Raw genomic sequence first — 22,743 nt, 5'->3', positions numbered from 1 at the left:
AGGGGGTGTAAAGTCACCTGTAAGCAGAAGGATGAGGAAAGAATTAAGGAAAGAAAGAGAGAAGAGGATGGAAGGAAAGAAGGATGGAGGAGAGGAAAGGGCAGACCCCCGAGAGCAGCTCTACATCGAGTGAGTGGATGGTGAGCGCTCCCACCTACCACAAATAATAATAAAAGTAATAATAATAAGTACTTTAATAACCCTGTCTCCTGCCATTTCACTGATCCCCCCCTCTCATACACTTCTCCATTCCCACCTTATCCTCAGTCTCCCCTTCCTTCTCCCTCAACTCCCTATTCCAAATGAGGAGGATGGTGGACCGTAGGAGAAAGGGAACTTCTGGTTTCCTGTCCAGGCAGCTGGCTGGTATTTATGTGGCAGCTGGTTGGTATTAATTTGGCTTTCTTCTCCCCCCCTGCTCCCTCTCTGTAGGCGGTTTCCATGGCTCAGTCAACTCACACACCTGAAAATATACTATACATTAGTTCTTTCCTTTCAAACCTTGATTAACAAAAGTAGCTTGTTGGCAGCAAGAACATTATCATCTGGAGACAACATGAGTTAAATAACTTGTCAATACCAAATGCAACATGTTTTCAATAATAATTCATCCATCCATCCATCATCCAATCCTACATTGCCCCACGTGGAACACAGGAGCCCAGGGCTAGGTAATTGGTCCCGATAATTATGATGAGAGTGACCAGCCTCACTCATCCCTGAGTGGCATTACATAAGCAATCAACCCCAACCACCCCTTGGATATATACCTTCACCGGCTCAATCCAACTGGAACATCACAATTACCCACTAAGTCACCAGGCGCCAAAATTTGGTTATATGGTTACAACCCAGCATAGTAAATGGTTTCCTGGTGCACAGGAAACCATTTGACTTGTCACTCAGTGTAGTCACCCACAGGCTCAAGGAAGGGGAAAGAATGAAGGAAAGAAAGACAGAAGAGGGAATGTAAAGTCACCCGTAGGCAGAAGGACAAGGAAAGAATGAAGGAAAGAAAGACAGAAGAGAATAGAAGGAAAGAAGGATGGAGGAGAGGAAAGGGCAGACACCCGAGAACAGCACTACATCGAGTGAGTGGATGGTGAGCGCCCCCACCTACCACAAATAATAATAATAGTAATAATAATAACTACTTTAAGAATAACGAGAACTACTCTAAATCTCAATGGCATGCCTAATGGGCCACATCCCCACACATCATTCAAGCCCCTGAAATCCTGATACCACAACACAGGCATAACTATCCACACACAGGAGGAGGCCGTAGCACGGGCTGAACAGGGTAGTACTCCCGAGGGGAATGGGAATGCTGGTGATAGACAGAGCTGGCGCTCCTGTTTCACTAGCTATCTAACCATCCCCCTTTGCTGACCTTTTCAGTGTGACAGTAACATGGAGAGTAGACCAGCATACTCTCCCAAACATTTCCTCTAACTATCTATGCACTACACCACATGCACTTTACATTTCACACTGCAGCTGTCCGGCAGGGTGCCCCGAGGCCACTACCACAGCCACTGGTAAGCTGGTGGGCTAGGGGTCCCAGATCCATTGCCTGGACCTGGGACTGTGCAGTGAGTGGGACCTGTGCTGTGTCTGTCCCCCTTTATTAATACTGAAGATGACAAAACAAAATAAGTTTCAAAGCAAGCCTGAGGACAGTAAATCATCCATGGGGATGAGGGTGGGTTCATGGAATGTGGGAAGTTTGAGGGGAAGAGCAGGGGAAGTCGTTGAGGCATTCAGTAGGAGGTGGGTGGATGTGGCGTGTTGGCAGGAAGTCCGGTACAGGGGTGGATCAGCCAGAAAGATTGTTGGGAAGGACTGTTGCTATAAGTTGTTTTGGCAGGGGGGGACAGACGGATATGGAGGTGCTGGTGTGATGGTTGCGGAGAAATGGGTGGAATATGTTATAAATGTTTTGAGAGTAAGCAATAGCATATTGGTAGTGAAAATTCTGGTGGCAAGAAAGATAGCTGTGATTATATCGGCATAAGCTCCACAGGCAGGATTGGATGAATCAGAGAAAGATAGATTTTGGGATGATTTAATACGTGCAGTGGGTGGTATGCGGGATAATGAGATAGTGATTTTGGGAGGGGACTTAAATGGTCATGTAGGTGAAGCCGCACAAGGTTATGAAGGAGTGCATGGGGGATGTGCATATGGTCTAAGGAATGCAGAATGGGAAAGGATACTCAAGTTTGGAGAGGCAACGGACATGATTCTGGGCAACACATATTCTAGGAAAAGAGACAGTAGGTTAATTACGTATGAGTCTGGGGGAAATAGCAGTCAGATAGATTATTTTCTGGTTAGGAGGGCCGATAGGAGGTTAGTGAGGGATGTTAAAGTTATAGGAAGTGAGGAGTGTGTGCAGCAGCACAAACTATTGATTTGTGATATGGTGCTTAAAGAACAAGTGATGAAAAAGAGGACTTATGTACACCCGCGAACCAAAGTTTCGGTACCCCCCTCGATGGAAGGAAGTGGAAGTCAGGGTTAGAGAGAGGGCAGGTGAACGGACAACCGTGAGTGGTACTTTGGAACTGAGCTACGAGGCGAATAGTGAGAAACCTAATGACACTGGATTCGAAACATTTCCATGCAATTCACCTGCAAAACATTATGCGTTCGTAACATACATACTGTAACATATAACATAGACTACTGTGTTATCATGGTGTCCTGTGATACTGACCCATCTGTTTCGGATCCTCATCACACAAATAAAGCACCGAGCCAGTTGTATATAAGTTGCAACTTGTCATTATAACTGCAGTCATAATTTTTGTGAATGTTATCCCTGGATTGTCTATAGCTATAATAAAGAATGATTGTGAATTTAATGTTGATTTTCACAGTAGTTGTGCGGATGGTTATAAATGTGGCAATTATTTTATGTGGACGACTAAACCACATTGTGATGGACAGCGGAGAGCATTCGCCAATAATTTACTATAACCAGATGAAATTAGATGTAAACAACACAAAATATTATGAGACAACGACGACACAGCTGTGGTATCCTGCTCCGCCTTGTTATCAAGGCCTTAACTGTGGCTTCACCTCATATGTGCATTATTTCCCTTCAGTCGCTGCCTCTTTTATTACTCTTACTTCCCGGTATCCTCTTACTGCGAGTCGTCACATTCCTTGGAGGGTTTCTTGTCGTCCGATCCTATAACCCCTACTGTATTACATTATTCCTCGCATCATCACTCCAAGACCATCACTTTACTCTTCCCTACATTCAACTTTAGATTCCATTTCTTACACACTCTCTCAAACTCATCCACCAAGCCTTGCAGCTCCCCTTCGTCTTCACTCAACAACACAGTATCATCTGCAAACAACAGTACAGGGAGTTTCCAAACACTATCATCTCTCACCAGGGCCACTCCAACATCCACTACCTTACCTTGTACAGTACCTCTTTTATTACCCCATCCATGTACAGATTGAACAACCATGGAGACATGACACATCCCTGTTTCAACCCAACTTTCAAAGAGAAAAAATCACTTAGTTCACCATCCACACGCACTGCAGCCTTCGCACCATCGTACATACTCTTCACAGCATTCAACAACTTCCCATCTACTCCACATATTCTTAACACTTTCCACAATCCTAGTCTATCCATCCTGTCATATGCTTTCTCCAAATCCATGAAAGCCGCATACAACTTCTTTCCCTTCTCTAGAAAATTTTCCACTAAAGATATGAGAATGAATATCTGATCTACACAACCTCTTCCCTTCCTAAAGCCTCCCTGTTCTTCTCCAACTAATTTCTCTGTTCTTTCTCTAACTCTGTCAATAAGTATCCTACCATACACTTTTCCTATTATACTAAGAAGACAAATGCCCCTTTGATTACCACACACTTCTTTTTCCCCTTTTCCTTTGTACAAGGGAATAATTATACCTGACCTCAAATCCTCCGGGACTACCTTCCTCCCAGGCCAATCTGCACATCTTCCACATCCATTCTACTACTATCTCTCCCCCATGCTTCAGCATTTCACCACACACTCCATCAATTCCTGGGGCTTTCCCTGATTTAACTTTCTTCATTGCTTCCACAACTTCTATCCTACTGATTTCTTCCTGTCTTCTCACCTCCCTCCTTCTCCCAGCCATTCCCCAACCACTTATACTCGCATTACTTCCATCCTCCACGTTCAACAATTCCTTAAAGTGTTCTCTCCATCTGCTCACTTTTTCTCTCTTCTCCACTAGTAATCTACCATTTTTATCTTTCACTCCCCTGCTAACTTCACTTCCACCCTGTCTTACTCTTTTCACCTCTTTCCAGAACATTTTCTTACAGTCCCTCCACTTTACACTCAAATTCCTTCCAAATTCCTCATCCACTCTATTCTTACTCTCTCGTACTAATCTTTTCACCTCTCTCTTTCTTTCTACATATAACTCTCTCTTCCGCCTCTCAACTTCTTCCATGCACCTATTTCTCATCCATTCATTGTATGCTTTCTTCTTTTGTGCCACAGCCCGTTTCACCTCTTCAGTCCACCACGCTGTTCCTTGCACCCCCCTCCATCTTCTCTTCCTTCCACACACCACATCACATGCTGCACATATTTCTTCTGTAAATATTCTACACACACCTTCCACGTCCCCCATCTGCTCCAATTCATATTTGCCCACTCGTTCCTCCACTTCTCTCTTATACTCTGCCTTTCTCTCATCCTCTTGTAACCTTTCCACTCTCCTTGCAACTACTCCTTCCTCTCGTCTTTCCCTTCTTCTATTCCTCCATCTTACTTGAACTTTAATTCTGGCCACCACCAAGTAGTGGTCAGAAAGTCCACTCCCCCAACCTCTATAAACTCTTGCATCCAATATACATCTTCGCATCCTTTCATCCACACACACATAATCAATCATTGCCTTCCTTTCACTCAGTTCACCACCCACCCTTCTCATCACTCGCCATGTATACCTGTGGATCATTTTATGCCTGAAGAGGGTATTGGCTATCACCAACCCCCTCCCAACACAAATGTCCACTAACGCACTCCCATTCTCATCTACCTCAGCAGGCACACCCCACTCACTGTCGGAAATTTAGGAATAATTCCTCCCATTTTCTATTTTAGTTGGTGATGGGCAGTCGTATTTTAGAAGTATAATGTATTATACGTAACCCAGGGTGATGGGTATATAGGATTACGTATATTTATACTATGGTTCATAATTTAGTCTTTTTCCCAGCCATGGATGGAATGTGCACATATGCATTTTTAGTCATTTGATTGGTGGATCGCCTCTGTTCTTCTCTCCAGAGGTCTAAGTTTTAGTCTCGGCTAGGCCTCGGTCAATTACGAGTCTCGAGACCTCATTTGCTCGGACTCTCGACCATGCTCTCAGTCCTAATTCATTGAGTCTTAGTCTGAGATGATCTCGAGTCGAGTCAGAGGCAGTCCCGGTCATGCCTTAGTCACGCTTGGAAGCAGTCTAACCGCTCTCGTGGTATTGAGAGAGAATTTGGTTGGGACAGACTGGACTGATTAATTAATTTACGACAGTGCTTCCTCCTAGATGGGAATGAACATTATCAATTCACTTTAATTTATAAATAGTGTAAATAGTAATGCTTACGTAAAAAGTACGTATTTGGTCCAGGCCGCAACCTCCAGTAATCCGCCAAGCACTAGCAACAAGCAACATCTTCAACAACTCCGACCATATGGCAACAACCTACAAGCCTCTCCATTGCTACTCTTAAGCTAACTAACTAAATGACCCTTAGTGGCAAAAGACTGGGCGAATAATATTTCACCAGGGTTTCCAGCTTTTATTTGAGGATCCTTAAATAGATCGTTTAGTTGCTTAGTAGGGAACACAACCTACATGTCATTACGATCCAGGTGAGTCCTGGGAGTAAGACATATATATCCGGACAAATTATGTAGTGTTGTAGGCCTATTTTGTCTTGTTTAGTGCAAGTGATTAGCCAGTTAAATATTTACGACACTACAGGGGGTATATTCTAAATTTTTCTAATTTTTCCCCAACAAAGTGGTCCTTCAAACCGGATTGTTAACACTCCAACATGGCGACTGCTCTGGAATTAAATTATTATCGGGTGGCGTATATAGGCCACTCTTTGGTCACCTGTGACACCTTGATGTCTGTGCCTTCACCATGGCCCTTGGTGACCATGGAGATGATCAGAGTAGGGGGTGCCAGAGCAGACAAGTTTTTTGAGTACGAGGAATTTGCAGAAGTACTTAGACCAGGCTATAATTTGGTTATAGTCATGTTGGGGGGAAACGATATTAATGAGTCAACTGACGTGCAGGACTTAGTGGCTACACTACTACAAATTAATGATGCTATAGAAGATGCAGGTGCTAAATGTGTGATATGCACTGTAGAAAAGAGGGAATATCCACATAATCATCCTCGATATGTGGATCCCATTCTTTACAATAAGATCATGAACGCGGTTAATAAGAAAATAACCAAGGAACTAAAAGGGAAAATTATTTTGCTTGGTGGTAAGACCTATCCTCTGGAGGTACGAGTCATGGACCAAATTCACCCTACTTGGGAAGGAAGACGTAGAATTTGGGCCAAGGTGCGAGGAGCTATAAAATTTCATTATGATCAGTGGGTTGCTAACACAAACTAAATATGGATTAATTTTGTAGTAACCCCTAGAAGGCTTTAATCTGTAATCTAAATTTAATTGTACTATTAATTTAGTTGTTCAGATTTATGTATCATTCTTAGTATTGCTGTTTGATGCTGAATTCTTCTATGTACATTTAGTTAATTTAATTCTAGTGGTTTCATTGCTGTAGGCTACATTTAGTGATTCTATTAGTTTTGATTTTCAGACTTGGTTCAATATGTCCTTGTCAAGGAGGATTGCAGGCCATAAGGCCTATGTCACCACTCTCAGTGGTAAAGTAAATGATGAATTCCAATCCTCTGACAAAGACTACACTAAACTTAAGGCCTGGAGCCAGCAATTACAGAACCAGCTGACTGTCATGGGAACACTTTATGATTCTTTATTGGAAGCCACAAAGGACGATGATGAATTTAATGAAAATTTTATAGCTAAGACTAATGAAGAAGAGAGAATTTGCCTACTAATAGCTCAAATTAATTCCTCTCTGAAAAGTGAGTCTACCCATTTAACTTGTCCAAGGGCTGAGTCGAAGCTGCCCACACTTAAATTACCCGAGTTTGATGGCACTTCGGCTAATTGGAATTCCTTCTGGGATCAATTTGTTGCCAGTATTGATTCCAGAAAAGATCTTAGTCCAGTAGACAAATTAAATTATTTAAGAGGAGTGTTAAAAGGTGACGTGAAGAAACTCATCGATGGTTTCAGTATAGAAAGTGATGGATATAGCAGTGCAGTGCAGCTACTTAAGGCAACTTTTGATAATCCTAAGAGAAATCAGCAAGAACTTGCAATGCGACTGCTACACCTTAAAACTCCTATTCATACTTGTAATTCCTTGGCCGAATTTAGGGCTAATCTAGAATGCACCCTTAGGAAATTGGAAAAAATGGGGTGTGATTTAAGTAGTTCCAGTTGGCTTATCTCTCAACTAGTAATGAAAAAGTTACCCAGTAAAACTATTGAGAGAATCCAGCATGTAACAAATGAAGATTATCCCCAGCTACAGGAAATTTGGGACTCATTATTAAAAGTTATTCATCATTTAGAGTCCAAAGGGCCTGAAGCTAAATCAGATTCCAGTACTAAAGGTGATTTAACTAAAGAGAAGCCCGATAAAGTCAAATTATCTCCTAAATCAATTCCTAAGATTTACCACACTTCAGAACAAGTATCTTCACCCACATCTCCCAAGAATGCTCAGTCACAAACCTCTGCATCGGCTAGTCAGCAGCCAGCTCAGCAGCTGAAGTGTATTTTGTGTGATGGAGCACATCTGTCCAAGAGATGTGAGGCGTATTCAGGTCGTTCTACTCGTGCAGAAAGACTCGAACAGATAGGACGGTGTGGTAGATGTACTTGTAGGCACAAGACTGATCAATGTAACTTCAGTTTGAAAAGATGTGACCTTTGTAAAAAGGGGTTTCATCACAATGTCTTGTGTGATAAGCTGAATACACTTAATTCACAAATTTGCTCAGTCACTCCAACAAATCAACATACCATCTCAACTGCTTTACTGGTTGGAGCTGTTCATATTATTAAGAATAAATCTCAAATTAAAGCAAAAGTTCTTAATGACCAAGGATCACAGAGGACATTCATTTCTCAGGACCTAGTAAACAAGCTTAAATTAAAGCCTAGTGGTACGATTAATTTACAGCTGTCCGGCTTCATTAGTGAAGATCAGAGAAGAGAATATCAGCTAGTTAAGATTACTGTTAAAGCTGGCAGGAAGTACACTAGACTAGAGGCTGTGGTTAGAGACACCGTACCTAACAACATAAGAACAGATGGTCTAGAGAAGTGTTTGACCTATTTGAAAGATCAACAAATTAAAGTATCTGATCCTGGTTTGACTGATCACATAGATAAAATAGATCTCCTTATTGGTGCTGATTTCTATCCTAAATTAGTTTATGGTCTCATTAAATTCAAGGGCATAAATTTCCTAAAAGTACAAGGAGGATTAGTTGTATATGACAATATTCCTGACAAGTTTGTAAGTACAAGGAAAGCAATTCAGGTTGCTATGGTAACGAATATATGCTTGCAGCCCTCACTAAATTCAGAAGAGCCTGACATTTCCAATTTGTGGAAAATGGATAGCATTGGCATTAAACCTGAACAGGTAACTCATGAAGAAGCTTTTGTGCTTGAAAATTATAAAAAGACTGTTCAGTACTATGATGACCAATATTGGGTAAAACTTCCTTGGAAAGTCAATCGACCTAGTTTGCCCACAAATTATAAATTAGCTCTTAATCGCCTAAATTCAAATTTAAAGAGACTTAAAGGTGAAGGAGATTTACTAGATAAATATGATCAGTTAATCAAGAGTCATTTAGAAAAGGGGTTTATCGAGGAAGTTAAGCAGGCACAGGTTGGACAAAATACTCATTATATTCCTCATTTGGCAGTAATGAGAGACAGTAAGACAACACCTGTGTGAATAGTATTTGATTGTAGTGCCAAATTAGGCTCCCACACTAACAGCTTGAACGATTGTTTGTACACTGGTCCAACTCTAACCAAAAATCTATTAGATGTGCTGCTAAAATTCAGAACTAATGAATATGCCATTACAGCAGACATCAGCAAAGCTTTTTTACGGATAGGACTTCAAGAAGAAGACAGGGATTTCACCAGATTTTTGTGGCCAAGTCATCCTCATGATGATAACAGTTCTCTGGTAACTTACAGATTTAAATCAGTCCTTTTTGGAGCCACTAGCTCACCCTTCTTGTTGCAAATAACGCTAAATTATCACTTAGAGCAGCAAAAAGAAAATATAGAAGTGGCTAACCAAATTAAAGATTCGCTATATATGGACAATCTTCAGGGGACTGTAAATACTGAGGAGGATCTAAAGAAATTTCATCTGATGGCCAACAAGATTATGCAAGAGGCTAACATGCCATTGCAGGAGTGGACATCTAACTCCACTGAAATAAATTCTGATTCTGAAGTCTGTAATAAAATATTAGGATTGTGGTGGGATCCAGACATTGATGTCCTTAATGTAAAAAATGTAGAGTGGGATACAGTTGATAGCAAAAGATCTTTATTAAGTAACATTAGTAAAATTTTTGATCCCCTAGGACTAATTTCTCCCCTAACTATTCCTTTAAAAATTCTAATTCAACAAACATGGACCAGAAAATTAGGCTGGGATGACCCTTTACCTACAGACTTGCTGGAGAGTTGGGAAACCCTCTCAAAAGAATGCAACAACCTAGCAAGTGTTAAATTTCCGAGAATGGTGGGAAAAGAAGGTTCTTCCTATGATTTACATCTGTTTTGTGATGCTTCACCCAAGGCTTATGGAGTAGTTGCTTACATCAGTAATTATGAGGATGTTCCTATAATTTTATCTTCTAAGGCAAGAGTAGCTCCTCTAAAAGGTAAAACTTTACCTCAGTTAGAACTAACAGCCATGTATGTAGCAGTCCATTTTGGGGTGTATATCGGGAAGACCTTAAGTAATATAAAGATTAATACCACCTATATATGGTCAGACAGTGAAGAAGCCCTTCAATGGGTAGTGAACAATAAAAGTAACATCTTGTATGTCAAAAATCGAGTACAAGATATGAGAGATGCTGATCCTGACTGTTATTATCTCCATCTCACAACTAAAGATAACCCAGCTGATTTGTTAACTAGAGGCCTAAATTATGATAAATTTATAAATAGTGACTCCTGGTTTCATGGTCCGGAATGGTTGAATAATAAAGATCTTTGGCCAGAACAGAAATTTAAGACAAAGATGGAGCCTAATGCGCTGACTGTCCTAGAAGTTCAGGAAAAAGAACTTGAACCCTTGTTTGATCCGGAAAGAGTTGGTAGTTGGAAGAAGTTAATAAAGATCACCAGTTTGGTTTTCCAATTTTTGCAAAAGATTAGGGGGAACAAAACTCTAAACCTAATGAAACCCCAACAATATTGGTTGCTATACTTACAGAAGAGTAGCTTCCCCGAAGTTTACCAATATTTTCAGAAACCACTTGTAACAAGGATGCCAGATTTGGTTAAGAGTTTAAACTTATTTGAGCACAATGATTTGATCAGATGTAGTGGTAGGCTGGACCAGGCTGGTCTCCCCTTTCACACTAAATTTCCACTGCTCTTGCCTAGACAGCAACATTTGACGAAATTATTGGTCCTATATGCTCATGAAACCACTTTGCATGGTGGTGTTTCTGATACATTGTGCAAATTGCGAGAAAACTTCTGGATCCCTAAAGGCCGACAAGTTGTGAAATCTACACTTAAATCCTGCTATACACGTAAGAGGTTAGAAGGACGACCGTATCATTATCCTTCACCACCACCCTTACCTAAAGAGCGGGTGGAAGAAGCTAGACCCTTTGAAATAATCAGTTTAGATTATACAGGCTATATGGAAGTCTTGAAACCAGACACCCTACAAGAGCAAAAGGTATATGTGGTACTGTTTACTTGCGCTGTCACCAGGGCAGTTCACTTGGAGTTGGTCACCGATTTAACTGCTGAAACTTTTTTGAATGCTTTTAGGAGATTTGTGTCGAGAAGATCTTGCCCGAAATTAATTATCAGTGACAACGCTTCTAATTTTAAATTAGGATCCGAACTTCTACATCAGGTCCTGCAGAGTGCGGAAGTCCAAGATGAATTCACCAGCAGAGAATGTGAGTGGAAATTCATACCGCCGAGAGCTCCATGGTTCGGTGGTTTCTATGAGAGACTAATAGGCATAGTAAAAGGGTGTCTTAAAAAGGTATTATTCAGAAAACCAGTAAACATGGATGATTTACACACTATAATTACGGAAGTGGAATGCCGTGTTAACAACCGCCCCTTAATGTATGTCCTTAACAGCCTCCATGAGCCAGAAGCCCTCACTCCTTCTCATCTTATTTGTGGATATCGATTGGACTCCATGCCTGCAATAACTACGGCACCCTATGATTTGGATCCCTCTTACGTTGAAGCTGATAAACTGAACACTAAGTACCATCAGTTATCCAAATTGATTAACAAATGGCAGGATTCATGGAAAACTCAATATTTGTCATCCTTTCTCGATAGACGTGTACGCCAAAAGTCGGCTAATAAAACGGATGTTGATATTAAGGAGGGGGATGTAGTGTTAATTCACACTGATAAGTCAAGGAATAGTTGGCCATTGGGGAAAGTTATTGAATGCTATCCGGATAAGCAAGGGATAGTTCGTACAGTGAAGTTAAAGACAGCCCAAGGCCTTGTACTCAGGACTATCAATAAATAATATCCATTAGAAACAGCCGTGAGTTCCCGTCCGGAGGCGCTTAATACAGCACTCGGGGACGTTACTCATGGCCGTAGGGATACAGATGCGGGAAGCTCAGATAGACCACAGCGGGGAGCTGCACAACGGTTCCGAGCTCACCTGGGGGAGTTAATTACACGGGGTGATGTTTAGATTTCTTGGCCCCCAGGATGTCGGAAATTTAGGAATAATTCCTCCCATTTTCTATTTTAGTTGGTGATGGGCAGTCGTATTTTGGAAGTACAGTAATCACTCTAATATCCGGACGCCCAATATCCGAACATCCCCACTATCCAGACATAAGAATGTTTCATACTCTACTTTTTTCCGTACTATACTTACCTCATTTCACTCTTTAATGTCCTTTATTGGTGTGAATAGGGTGTTAGGAGCTATGCATGTGCAGTAGGAAGGTGTTTTTCTGAGTTAGGCTAGGTTAGGGTCCATAAGTACCAGTCCAGGAGCCAGTCACCAGAATGTTTATTATTGTATGAATCTACTTCTAAACCCTCATTCTATGTTTCTTTTGCATTTATATCAGTCATTTATGTGCCTTATTGGTGTGATTTGGGTCTTAAATAGGTGCTATGCATGTCCAGAGGGAGTTGTATAGGTGTTTCTCTGAGTTAGGGTCCATAAGTAGAAGTCCATAAGCTGGGGCCCAATATCCGGACAGAACCAATATCCGGACCTACCTATGGCTCTATTACGTCGGATATTGGAGTGATTACTGTATAATGTATTATACGTAACCCAGGGTGATGGGTATATAGGATTACGTATATTTATACTATGGTTCATAATTTAGTCTTTTTCCCAGCCATGGATGGAATGTGCACACATGCATTTTTAGTTATTTGATTAGTGGATCGCCTCTGTTCTTCTCTCCAAAGGTCTAAGTTTTAGTCTCGGCTAGGCCTCGGTCAATTACGAGTCTCGAGACCTCAGTTGCTCGGACTCTCGACCACGCTCTCAGTCCTAATTCATTGAGTCTTAGTCTGAGATGATCTCGAGTCGAGTCAGAGGCAGTCCCGGTCATGCCTTAGTCACGCTTGGAAGCAGTCTAACCGCTCTCGTGGTATTGAGAGAGAATTCGGTTGGGACAGACTGGACTGATTAATTAATTTACGACAGTGCTTCCTCCTAGATGGGAATGAACATTATCAATTCACTTTAATTTATAAATAGTGTAAATAGTAATGCTTACGTAAAAAGTACGTATTTGGTCCAAGCCGTAACCTCCAGTAATCCGCCAAGCACTAGCAACAAGCAACATCTTCAACAACTCCGACCATATGGCAACAACCTACAAGCCTCTCCATTGCTACTCTTAAGCTAAGTAACTAAATGACCCTTAGTGGCGAAAGACTGGGCGAATAATATTTCACCAGGGTTTCCAGCTTTTATTTGAGGATCCTTAAATAGATCGTTTAGTTGCTTAGTAGGGAACACAACCTACTCGTCATTACGATCCAGGTGAGTCCTGGGAGTAAGACATATATATCCGGACAAATTATGTAGTGTTGTAGGCCTATTTTGTCTTGTTTAGTGCAAGTGATTAGCCAGTTAAATATTTACGACACTACCGGGGGTATATTCTAAGTTTTTCTAATTTTTCCCCCACACTCACCAACTATTCCATCCACCTTCACATTCCCAACTTTACCATTCATATCACCAATCAAAAACACTCTCTCATTCCTTTCAAACTTTTCCACACACTTCTACATTTGTCCAGAACTCTTCTCTCACTCTTCTAGCACGATCTTGCATTGGCGCATACACACACACAATCGCCCACATTTGTATTCCAACTTTCAACTTTACCCACACAATCCTTGATCCAACTGGCTCCTCTTCCATCTTTTACTCACAACTATACATACTCCTTCCTTTGCCCTCTCATTCTCACCTACTCCTGCACATATACCCCATCCATACTCCCATTCTCTCACACTTTCTCCTCACCATTTTGTTTCAGTTATTCCACATACATCCACTTTCGCATCCTCAAGCACCTGGACAATCTCTCTCTCTTTCAACTCATCATTTGCTCCCCTTACATTCCAAGTTATATTATTATAATAATAATAATAATAATAATAATAATAATAATAATAAATCATCCATCATCCAATCCTACATCGGCCAATGAGGCAAGCTGGTCCTAACATTTAAGATGAGAGTCACCAGCCTTACTCATCCCTGAATGGCATTATGTGAGCAATAAACTCCAACCACCCCTTGGATATAAACCTTCACCAGCTCAATCCAACTGGAACATCACAATTACCCACTAAGTCACCAGGCACAAAAATTTGGTTATATGATTACCATCCAGCACAGTAAATGTTTCCCTGGTGTACAGGAAACCATTTGGCTTGTCACTCAGTGTAGAGTCACCCACAGGCAGAAGGAAGGGGAAAGAATGAAGGAAAGAAAGACAGAAGAGGGGGTGTAGAGTCACCAGTAAGCAGAAGGATGAGGAAAGAATTAAGGAATGAAAGAGAGAAGAGGATGGAAGGAAAGAAGGATGGAGGAGAGGAAAGGACAGACCCCCGAGAGCAGCTCTACATCGAGTGAGTGGATGGTGAGCGCTCCCACCTACCACAAATAATAATAATAGTAATAATAATAAGTACTTTAATAACCCTGTCTCCCGCCATTTCACTAATCCCCCCCTCTCATATACCTCTCCATTCCTACCTTATCCTCAGTCTCCCCTTCCTTCTCCCTCAACTCCCTATTCCAAATGAGGAGGATGGTGGACCATAGAAGAAAGGGAACTTCTGGTTTCCTGTCCACGCAGCTGGCTGGTATTTATGTGGCAGCTGGTTGGTATTAATTTGGCTTTCTTCTCCCCCCCTGCTCCCTCTCTGTAGGCAGTTTCCATGGCTCAGTCAACTCACACACCTGAAAATATACTACGCATTAGTTCTTTCCTTTCAAACCTTGATTAACAAAAGTAGCTTGTTGGCAGCAAGAATATTATCATCTGGAGACAACATGAGTTAAATAACTTGTCAATACCAAATGCAAGATGTTTTCAATAATAATTCATCCATCCATCCATCATCCAATCGTACATTGCCCCATGTGGAGCATAGGAGCCCGGGGCTAGGCAATTAGTCCCGACAATTATGATGAGAGTGACCAGCCTCACTCATCCCTGAGTGGCATTACATAAGCAATCAACCCCAACCACCCCTTGGATATAAACCTTCACCGGCTCAATCCAATTGGAACATCACAATTACCCACTAAGTCACCAGGCGCCAAAATTTGGTTATATGGTTACAACCCAGCATAGTAAATGGTTTCCTGGTGCACAGGAATCCATTTGACTTGTCATTCAGTGTAGTCACCCACAGGCTGAAGGAAGGGGAAAGAATCAAGGAAAGAAAGACAGAAGAGGGAATGTAAAGTCACCCGTAGGCAGAAGGACAAGGAAAGAATGAAGGAAAGAAAGACAGAAGAGAATAGGAAAGAAGGATGGAGGAGAGGAAAGGGCAGACACCCGAGAACAGCTCTACATCGAGTGAGTGGATGGTGAACGCCCCCACCTACCACAAATAATAATAATAGTAATAATAATAACTACTTTAAGAATAACGAGAACTACTCTAAGTCTCAATGGCATGCCTAATGGGCCACATCCCCACACATCATTCAAGCCCCTGAAATCCTGATACCACAACACAGGCATAACTATCCACACACATGCATTTCATAAAAACCATCCAATAATCCATCCAACTTTTCAAGTTAAATAAGTGCTGTCAACCCTCATCATGTACTCCCCCATACAAATGTCATCCAATCATCATCTATCTGCTCGGCAAAAAATCAAACACACACCAAAATGAGATACTGGTCTCTGGTTTGAATAAATCTACACTACCTGTCTACCTATAGCAGGACGCCTTAATCCTGTAAGGGGTGGCCACAAACAAATTGCCTCCAAGTCACCCTGTCTCCTGCCATTTCACTGCTCCCCCCCTCTCATATACCTCTCCATTCCTACCTTATCCTCAGTCTCCCCTTCCTTCTCCCTCAACTCTCTATGCCAAATGAGGAGGATGGTGGACCGTAGGAGAAAGGGAACTTCTGGTTTCCTGTCCAGGCAGCTGGCTGGTATTAACGTGGCAGCTGGTTGGTATTAATTTGGCTTTCTTCTCCCCCCCTGCTCCCTCTCTGTAGGCGGTTTCCATGGCTCAGTCAACTCACGCACCTGAAAATATACTATACATTAGTTCTTTCCTTTCAAACCTTGATTAACAAAAGTAGCTTGTTGGCAGCAAGAACATTATCATCTGGAGACAACGTGAGTTAAATAATTTGGCAATACCAAATGCAAGATGTTTTTAATAATAATTCATCCATCTACCCATCATCCAATCCTACATTGCCCCATGTGGAGCATAGGAGCCCAGGGCTAGGCAACTGGTCCCGACATTTAAGATGAGAGTGACCAGCCTCACTCATTCCTGAGTGGCATTACATAAGCAATCAACCCCAACCACCCCATGGATATAAACCTTCACCCGCTCAATCCAATTGGAACATCACAATTACCCACTAACCCACCAGGCGCCAAAATCTGGTTATATGGTTACAACCCAGCATAGTAAATGGTTTCCTGATATAGATATAATTTCCATCAGTAACCTTCAGAATGACACCAAGGTGTAATGTACAAAATAATTCGCTATGGAAAAGGTGTTAGGAAATCTCAAGTCACATATAATATGGCCCAAAAGCTTATGACATCTAACCTTCAATCCGATGACCTAACAGTAATGAGGGGGATATGAAGACTAAAGCTCACCCTTTCAATCAGGAAAGGTTGCTTCCTAAATGAATAAAATTGCTTGTCGGTATGCACACTATAATGAACCCCTTCAATACGATGTCTACTAGATTTAATTATTGCAACTACCACGAGATTTTATTCAACTTATGACATCTCAAAACTCTTCACCTTAAGTGGAACTGCCGAGACAGACAAAGAAAGAGACAGACGGAAGCAGAGACTAACAGAGAGACAGAGGCACAGGCAGAGGAAGATTTAGAGAGAGAAAGATTGGATCAGTTGCAAGGACAGGGAAAACTGAGGAGAGGAAATCAGGTAAGGAGAAGGGTAGAAGGACAGAGAGAGAGACTGAGACAGAGAGCAGGAGGCAGAGACAGAGAACATGATGCAGAGGTGAGTGCATGCAACTGAATGAGGTAAACGTGAGAGGATGCGGGGTTTGGAAGTGGACGAAATGGAACGATTCTTTCAGTCCAAAATGGAAGAGGCTGAAAGAGTGCATAGGATGGGAGCAAGAAATTGGAAGGAGAAAATAAATTACTTAATGACCAAGTGTAAGATGGTGAATTGAAGTAGGAAATGCAAATGTGGAAGACAGGAAGACAAAAGATTATTAATGAGAAGCAGTGGAAAATAGTGATTTGAAAGCAGGAAATGCATACATGGAAGGCAAGACAATGCTTGATAGTGTCCTGGTACCAACACAGACGTCAGGCAGTGAAATCTGAACAGTGATAGCGAGGTAAACAAAGAATATTTACAGTACCACTATATTTTGCATTCTGAAGTAAGGCGAAGAGCTGTGAAATACAACACTTTCTGTTTAAATTTTAACAACTGAACAGAAGACAGAGCTGTGAAATAACTATGCACCTCACATTTCAAGAAATATATTATATTTTAACTTTTTTTTTTGGCATAAATATATATTTTGGCTACTCAGAACTATCATACACGCTGAAATGTATGGGGAAATATTGTTTGGTTTGAGTTTCATGGATGGGAGAGAATTCGTTACCTTTCTGTTTCATTTAGTTCAGGAAGACAGCTGTTCAGGAGAGGAGGATAAACACCCCAAAGAGGAGAGAGAGAGAGAGAGAGAGAGAGAGAGAGAGAGCACAAAAACCAAACACAAAACAGCCAACGAGAACTACAACACCGTGGAAAAAAAAAAAAAAATAAAAAGGAACTCGAGAGCATAAAACATGTAAGCCTTCAACAGAATACCTTGGGCAATTCTGTGCTGTCTGGACATTGCTACACCTCACCCTGCCCTTGGGTGGGAAAGGAGGTTCGGATGATGATGATGATGATGATGATGATGAGAAGGAGGAGGAGGAGCAGGAGGAGAGACACGACGACGACGACGACGAGGAAGATGAGTGAAGTTTAAAATATAAGGAGTCGATCACGCATACACAAATAGGGCTCAGAAAACATATAAACACAACCCTCTACTCCCATCTGATTCTGTGACCTACGTCTTGGCTTCAGTCTTTCTCTCCCTATTTCACTCTCTCGTAAAAGTCTTGGTCCCTGTCGAAACGCCTAAATTTACTACATCGTCAAAGTGGTTTATGCATTGCGGTCTTTTGTTGGTCGGTCCATCCAAAGTAAAGTATCACACGAGGTGGACGTGGTTGTGTGTGTGTGTGTGTGTGTGTGTGTGTGTGTGTGTGTGAGTGTGTGTGTGTGTGTGAGTGTGTGTGTGTATGTGAGTGTGTGTGTATGTGAGTGTGTGTGTATGTGTGCGTGAGTGTGTGCGTGAGTGTGTGTGTCTGTGTGCGTGAGTGTGTGCGTGAGTGTGTGCGTGAGTGTGTGTGTGTGTGTGTGTGTGTGTGTGTGTGTGTGTGTGTGTGTGTGTGTGTGTGTGTGTGTGTGTGCGTGTATGTGCGTGTGTGTGTGTGTGTGTGTGTGTGTGTGTGTGTGTGTGTGTGTGTGTGTGTGTGTGTGTGTGTGTGTGTGTGTGTGTGTGTGCGTGCGTGTGTGTGTGTGTGTGTGTGTGTGTGTGTGTGTGTGTGTGTGTGTGTGTGTGTGTGTGTGTGTGCGAGCGTGTGTGTGTGTGTGTATGTGTGTGCGTGCGCTTACTTGCTTCGTATTCCATGTATTTTCTGTATCTGGTGTTCCGATTTAAGTCTGTTTTATATATTTTGTTTGTGCTTTGTGTTACTGCAGATTTATATGCTTGTATGTCTCGTGTTTCGTGAGACTAAAGGTGAACTGCTTAAGAAAAGTACCTTTTATAGTAACGATTATTTCTTCCTGAATACAGCAAATGTTTTTAGTTTATTTCGCTCTCTGGACGATTGTATAAGACCTTCTTGGAAAGTACTAGAATTACAAAGATTGCAGTAGATACAGTCTTATACGTGATGAGTGGTATGTGTGGTGTGGTGTAGTATGGTGTGTGGTATGGGTGTGGTATGGTATGGTGCTGCGCAGTGTAGTGTGGTGTGACCAAGATGAGAAGTATGGTGTGATGTGGGCGGGGTGAACGGTGATGTGTGATGCTGTTTGGTGCAATGTGTTGTGTTGTGTTGTGGTGTGTTGTTCTGTGTTGTGGTGTGGTACAATGACATGCGGTTTGGTGCAGTGTGGTGCGTTGCGGTGTGGTGTTTTGAGGTGTGACGTGGTTTGATTTGGTGTGGTTTGGTGTTTGGTGTAATGTGGTGTTGTACAGTGTGGTATGGTTCAGCGTGGTGTGGCGCAGTGTGGAGTGGTGTGGTGTGACGCGGTGCAGTTCAGTGTGGTTTGTAGAGTATGATGTGATATGGCTTGGTGTGGTGTGGCTTGGTGCGTTATTGTATGGTGCTGAGCAGTGTTTTATGGTGTAGTCAGCCTGGTGTGATGTAGTGCACAGTGGCGTGTTGTAGTGTAGTGTGGTGTGGTGTGCTGTAACGGAGCGTGGTGTAGGTCAGTGTGTTGTATTGTGGTGTCGTGAGGTGTGAGGTATTGTCAGGCGTGGTGAAGTGTGGTGTGGTGAGGAGTGGTGTGGGTTAGTTTGATGTGATGTTGCGTGATGTGGTGTGGTGCACTGTGGTACAATGGCGTGTGGTGTGGTGTGGTGTGATGAGTGTGGTGTGATGAGTGTGGTGTCATGCGGGTGGTATGAGCGGTGTATTGTGGTAGGATGCTGTGTGGTGTGGTGAGGCGCTGAGGTGAGTTTAGTGATGTGGTACTGCGCTGAGGCAAGCTTATGCTAGTGGCGTGATGCCGTGTGGTGTGAGGCAGTGTACTGTGATGTTGTGTGACAGTCTGGTGTAGTGGTGTGATGTGTGATGCAGTACGATGTGGTGTGGTGTGGTTTGGTGTGGTGTGGTTTGGTGTGGTGTGGTTTGCTGTGGTGTGGTGGGATGCTGTGGTGTGGAGGTGTGAGGGTGTGTGGGAGCCAGCAGGTGTCCACTGTGGCGCGGGACACCAACGGGTTCACCCCCACACTTTACGTTTAAAATAGTCCCCCACCCAGCCTTGGTCACGTTCAGGGTTCACACACCCCTGAATACAAATACCTTCCTCAAACTTCACAAATCAACATACATACCACACACACAAATACAATATCTACATTTAAACTTAACTAATCTAGCTATCTATATACCTAGGCTGCTTCCCCCACACAAAGGGAGGTAGCCGAGACAGGACGACACACTCCCAATTTACTCATCCAAACACACTCAATTATTCGTATCTTAGACCCAACGGGGAGAAGGGACAGATCCTCACTGGATGAACATGTTTATATTTTTAAAGCTCTTAGTGATCTAAAGTATCCTCCATATTTTATCCACAGAACTAGAAAGAGTGTCACTAAAATACACATGAGTAAATACAAAAAAGAAAAACCTGAGAAAAGAATAATAGTACTCACACCCTGTGTAGCGGACACTGTTTCTCCCTGTATGAATATGGCAGGAATACAGGTAGTCAGAGCAGGAAATACGACTGTGGGCAAGTTAGTCAGAAAACTAACAAATACGTAATAAGAACAAACAAAGCAGGTGTGTATAAAATTCCGTGCAAAGATTGCGAAAAGGTACCGTACATGTGGGAGAGACTTTTAGGGGGTTGATAAAAGGTTAAAGGAAAATAAATATGATGAGAGTTTTTAATCTCAACAATGCTACTGTACAACATGGATTTGATACCGAACATGGAACACTGGAATAAGGCAAAGTTTGTGCTACATGAGAGTAATATAACTAAACGTAATGTGTCGAGTCTGCCCATATTGCTGATAGAATAATTTTAATCAGAATAGAGGATTTTATTCACTTGCCAAACCTTCAGCCCACCATTTAACTAGCGGAAGAGCTAAAATAGGGTAGTTAGTTCTGGTTGTTCAAGAGCATCACGTCAGTATCTTGGAGCTATGAGGCTTGCTGAAGTCGTTGAATGTAAAAATTATATGCCAATCCTGAAGCTCGTCTTGGCGAAACGTTGAAATAAATTAGGTCCATACTCTGTTGTTTCAACCTCATCGGGGTAATGATAGCTCTCTGTACAGGTTAAGCACTAGACTCACGCTCTTATATCATTTATGACTCAAAATTAGTCCAAGCATAACTTCCTGATTTTTGGCACACTCTCCACGGGGTAGCCTGTACATGTGAGTGAGGGGAGAACCTATGAATATATGCATCTGGTGGAGAGAGGACATAGGGTATAGAACCATGTGAGAAATTCGGGGCGATAAATGTATTACGAAGAACGAGCTCCAACTTTTTACTTCTTTCGTTTCGCTACTGGTTTCACCGTCCAACTATTTTCTGTCACTGAACATGTGTGTCACGTTCTGGCAATTCTAACTAACCTAGAATATCCTGCCTCGTTTTTTCCCCTCCCTCTCTCTCTCTCTCTCTTTCTCCTGGGAGTTGCCTGTATGTCTGTCCAACTACCTCTCTAAATGCTGCAGACCACTGCCGTCGTATTATAAGTTGTTTTAGTGATGTTGTAGCATATCTAGTGATTTACTCTGCACATCACACCTCAACTGCATTAATATATACTACTAATGCAATTGTGTTGATATTAAAGCAACACAAATAACAAAGAAGATAATGTCATAGTGTAGCGGGCCAAACAGATCACCAAGAAACGTGTGCTACAAAGCTGGAGTGCCATTTAGAGTACGGTCTCGTGTGTGTGTGTGTGTGTGTGTGTGTGTGTGTGTGTGTGTGTGTGTGTGAAACCCTTTCATATCTAAAAGTCTCTTCAAAGCTGAAAGTCTCTTCAAAGCAATCATATGGAGACAGTAAGAGTGAAATCAAAGAAAAAATGTCATCTCACAGGAGAGGTAAAATCCTTTCAGGCCGGAGTGCTTAAAAAGGACGCGATAGCATCTCAAGGAAAGGTTGTGTCTGTCTGTCTCATTAACGTTTTGGGATGCGAGGTACTTCATTCCCGGCGACATGAGCGAGGCCACACCACACCATTCAAAGCCACTCTCTCTTACCACATGACGCCAAAGGCATAATCAATGGGTCTTGAAGCTCCAGCATCTATTATATTTGTATCCAGTTAATTTATTTTTACTAACTCCAAACGATATGGTTCAGTTTGGGAGAGAGTTTTCAAGAGGGGTTTGATACTCGTATAACCTTCATTAACACCTCCCCCAGAAAAAAAAAAAAAAAAGTCCAACGGTATTCTCAGTTGGATAAAATCGTCTGCAAATAGAAAGAAATACCTAAAAAACTGTGAGTAGTCTGATGGAATTTATAATTACGAAATCTGTGTAAGTTGCGGCGATCTATCCTTTGAATGTTATGACTTGTCTCAGGTAAAAATAATCACCTGATGTTAATTTGAATACAATAGTTGTGTCTATACCAGCTTAAGGATAATCGAAAGTTACCAACGAATATACTGACAGACTTCTCAGAGCTGAATAACCTTGTATTAGCCTGACTAAAATACCCAGATGCATCCACGGCAGCGATGTGGTTAATATTCT

The 22,743-nt window shown here is 42.0% G+C and overlaps 1 long non-coding RNA gene across 1 annotated transcript in view; it reads right to left on the bottom strand.

Annotated features, from left to right (window-relative positions):
• Positions 1 to 409: 409 nt before the first annotated feature.
• LOC145389965 (uncharacterized) overlaps positions 410 to 22,743 on the bottom strand; it is a 39,011-nt gene continuing 16,677 nt past the window's right edge. Inside the window, exon 3 of the long non-coding RNA XR_013895550.1 lies at positions 410 to 463. This is a non-coding gene — a long non-coding RNA (uncharacterized LOC145389965). The remainder of the gene's footprint in view (positions 464 to 22,743) is intronic.

Source organism: Coenobita brevimanus, unplaced genomic scaffold, assembly GCF_032717465.1.
Source record: "Coenobita brevimanus isolate Jiangsu-jjx unplaced genomic scaffold, ASM3271746v2 jjx.HiC_scaffold_2662, whole genome shotgun sequence".
NCBI lineage: Eukaryota > Metazoa > Arthropoda > Malacostraca > Decapoda > Coenobitidae > Coenobita > Coenobita brevimanus.
The sequence above is the reverse complement of the archived record's forward strand: the minus strand, read 5'-3'. Positions and strand labels throughout refer to the sequence as shown.